This window comes from Gossypium hirsutum, chromosome D05, assembly GCF_007990345.1.
Source record: "Gossypium hirsutum isolate 1008001.06 chromosome D05, Gossypium_hirsutum_v2.1, whole genome shotgun sequence".
Taxonomy (NCBI): domain Eukaryota; kingdom Viridiplantae; phylum Streptophyta; class Magnoliopsida; order Malvales; family Malvaceae; genus Gossypium; species Gossypium hirsutum.
In genome coordinates this window covers 47,512,640-47,516,568 of record NC_053441.1, presented here as the reverse complement: position 1 = coordinate 47,516,568, position 3,929 = coordinate 47,512,640, and the positions used below count along the sequence as shown (strand labels likewise).

General features: G+C 36.8%; 1 long non-coding RNA gene across 2 annotated transcripts; it reads left to right on the top strand.

Annotated features, from left to right (window-relative positions):
- Positions 1–298: 298 nt before the first annotated feature.
- On the top strand, positions 299–3,586 carry LOC121217349 (uncharacterized). Of its 2 annotated transcripts, none has more exons than XR_005913439.1 (3): positions 299–513; positions 696–744; positions 3,503–3,586. It is a non-coding gene; the product is annotated as an uncharacterized lncRNA (long non-coding RNA). The 2 variants fall into 2 exon arrangements; XR_005913437.1 differs by having other exon boundaries at positions 656–744.
- The last annotated feature ends 343 nt before the right edge of the window (positions 3,587–3,929 follow it).

Below are 3,929 nucleotides of genomic sequence, written 5' to 3'. Positions count from 1 at the left end.
AGTTTTTTAATTTAAAAAGAATTCCTTAAGAACTAAATATCTCAAAAGTAATTTTCAAATTTCAAAAGAGTAATAGAAATATTTAAACCTATTAGATAATTAAAAAATTATTTAAACATGTCCATACATATTTTAGACTTTATTTCATTATAACGTAAATCTATACAGTTATATTTATATTACATTAACGTAAAATAAAAATAAAAATAAAAGTAGTGTTTCATCAACAACTCAAAATATAGAAAACACTGTTAATAATAATGATAGTCAATGGTTGGAAAACAATTTTCATAAATAAAATTGACTAACAACACAATTGCAGGAAATTTGCAATTTTCTTGATAACTGGAAATCACCTGTCAGAGAAACCAGGTCAAGTGAGTCGTAAAATTTATCTATTCCAATTCTCTCTTAACATAAAATTTTATTAGAAGTGGTATTCTTCTGCTCTGTTTCTCTCGTTGTAGCATAAGATCAAGATCAACTGATCTTCAACCAAAAGGGTCAAAGCAAGTGAGTTTCTAAACCTACGATTTTCTTGTCGAAAATTGAATTTCTGTAATATTATTTTACAAAAAAAAATAATTACTTCAACTGTGAAATTTTATGTACTTCTTGGATTTGATCTTGGAATTTAATATTGTCTTTTTGAAAGAAACGGGTACTGACATATCAGAGTTGCTGATTCTCAATAGTGACGAAGGCGCCGAGTCGGAATGAGTTCTACAATGGAAAGAGCATACGGTGAGCGCCTTGTTAAGGACTCTCTTTTGCATTATCACACCCGAGCTCAATCTAATGATCGGGATTATCACTTCCTTGAATGTCGGCGCTGCTTTGCTTGGATTCTTCTTTGTAAAATCTTGGACTGGTTTCTTGTCTTAGTTTGGGTTTCAAATTTCGCCTTTTACCGATTCCGAGTGATGGGGCTGTCGCATCATTTTTAACTGTATTTTAATGTGCCTTCATCCGAAACAAAACAAGGCTCCTTTTTGGTTTTTTGAAACCTTAGCCAGCAAGAGATGCATGGCCGTGATTGCTTCGTCCTCAGCGTCCTTTTCCAGTCCAGACAATGGCACTGGCATGTAGTACTCTCCTCCCTCTTCATTTTCTCGGATTAGTTGGTTGAAAACTTTCCCCGAGATCTACAAAAAAAGACACAAAACCTTTAGACTAAATAGGCCCCGATCTTCATCATCGACCATCCGATCGCCTTGAGCCCAGGCTATGTTCTTTTTCACCTCAAACGACACTGGTTGACTGTTCAAATTGACAATCCGATGTCCCAAGCTCTCTAACTCGAGAAACCGAGAAACCAAAACCGAATTTTTTTTTCCTTTTTCTTTTTTTGTTGGAGTTTTTGAGAAAAACTTGTTTGAAAAGAAAACAACAAAGATAAATAATTTCTATGTAAAGTGTATATTTTATTGAACTGAAAACTATAGGAAAAAAAATTAACAACCATTGACTAAAATAGGCTACTAAAAAATTCATAATCCTTAAGAAATCTCTAACAATCAGCAACAAATCAGAACTTGCTAAAATTAGCTAGATATTTTGTTATAGTAGTGAAGCAAATCTTCAACACTTCTCCTTGCTCCAGTTGTTGCAAACTCCAAGTTTCTTTCTAAGAAACTCAAATTTGCTTCTTACTAGCTCTTTCTGAAGCAGTACAGAATGCTTAGAATTTTCTGCAAGTTGAACCCTTAATGCACATGAAGCTCGTGTTACATATCTGTGACCTTGCTTGGTTAGTGCAGCACTTTGATTTGTTTAGCCTCTTGAACCTCCTTCATTAGTTCTTCTAGGTCTTGTTTTCCTGGAGCTTGAGACATTTGTTGTAACATCTCCAGATCTGGCCTGGAAGTTTTGGTCTTGCAAGGGAGTGTTCACCAAGATTAGGCGAGCTGGGGGTTTGCCATAAAAAGAGCTTCAGCAAGAAGTTCGCCTGTGGCAGTGTATGCCAAAAGATGTGGTAAGGGGGTTCACTAGACTTTTTTCTAGTAGGAGTTCGTCATTCTGTTTGGCAAGCTAGGGTTCGCTAGGTAAGTTGCGAACTGGGGTTCATCAGTCAAAGATACAGTCATACTCAAATTAGAAAATAAAGATATAATGTATCTAGGAAAACTTTATGTGCAAGTAACGTCCTTCCTAAGTCAAGTAGGGTTTCCTAATATTTCCAAGACTCTTAAGTCTATAAATATGATCCTTAACTCTATGAAATTCTTCTCTGAATATTCTATCGTCAAAGTCTTTGTTCTAAGCAACATGTGACAGCCCAAAGTTGACCCTAGTCGGGAAGTGGTTTCGGGACCGCTAAACCGAGTCACCGAAATGTTTGAATGTGATACTTATTGTCTAGAATATGTAATTATGAATGTGTGAAAATTTCAAGCTTCAATTTGGTTGATTTCATGTGAATTTAGTCAATAGGACTTATGTGAGAAAATTCTAAAATGTGATAGGTCAATGTGTGAGGACCTATTAGTGCATGTGGACAAAGGGGGACTTGCATGTCAAATTTCCCCCCTAATGAGTAGTGGCCGGCCATGACAAGGAATGATGGGCAAAACATGTCATGAAACATGTTTTGTTAATGGAAGAATAAAATAAGGAGTATGGGTAATAAAGAAATGGAAAACAAAAGAAAAAAAAATGTGTGTGTAGTGTTTGTCCCCCCCCATTGCCGTGAGCTAAAGAAGAGAAAGGGGGAATTTTGTTCATCCTTTTCTCATCTTCATGCTTGCCAAAACTAGAAAGAAAAACAAAGAAAAATTTTCTCATCCTTTGGTTCATCCTTGGCCAAAAATTTTAAGGAGGAAAGAAGAAGAAAGGGGAAGAGATTCGGCCATGCATGTAGCTAGGCTAAGGTATGTTTGATGATGTTCCATGAGAGGCATGCATGTTTTAGTTGTTAGCTTGAGTTCTACCTAACCCATGGTCTAAATCTTGCTATGTGATGGAAATGGCACTTGACCATGGATGCATCATTCTTGGTTGATGTTTGATGTTGTGGTGATGAGGCATGAGGATGAGTTAAGATTCGGCCTAGGTGGAGGTTGTGTTAATGCCATTGCATGCAAAATATGAAGCTTGTTAATGATGCATGTGATGATGGCTTGATGATTCTTGAACCTCCTTTTTAGCATTTTTGTGTGAGCACATATGTGCATTGGTTGCTAAATGGAGAAGAATCGGCTAGCAAGATGTGTGCTAAGGCCGAATGTAACTTTGCATGTTAATGAGCAATGCGTGTGTTAAATTGATGAAAAGGGGGAGGATGCTTTACTAGTGTGTATATGTGTGTATTAAGTGTTGAAATCGACCCCAAAAATGGACATGCATATTCGGCCAAGGGGAAAGAAATTAGCTAATATGTTGTGTTGATGCATGATTTTTGCATGTATGAGATTTTAATGTCTAATGTATAAATATGGGCTAAGTGCCTTGTGTTCATCTTTTGATGCCTAAATGATGAAATCAATTTATTTGTTTGATTAAGCTCAAGAGCAAAGGGGAAATAAAACCGATAAAGGGAAGGAAAAAGTGGTTGAATAGCTAGCGGAATCGTTCGACAACACCCGAGGTAAGTTCTTGAGTAAGAGAGCTTAAATTTCGATGTGATTAAATCATGCTCTATGTGTGGCTATTGAGCCGAATGTGCAAGGACAATATGTGCCTTGTGTTTGAGTCTTGCAAATGAAAATGAAATATGAATGTGCCATGAATTATTGTTAGATGTGCATGATTAATTGAATGCTGTCCGGGCTAAGTCCCCAAGGCTTTGTGCTAAGTGAATATATCCGGACTAAGATCCGAAGGCCTTTGTGCGAGATACTAAATCCGGGTTAAGTCCCGAAGGCATTCGTGCGAGTTATTAAATCCGGGTTAAGTCCCGAAGGCATTCGTGCGAGTTATTAAATCCGGGT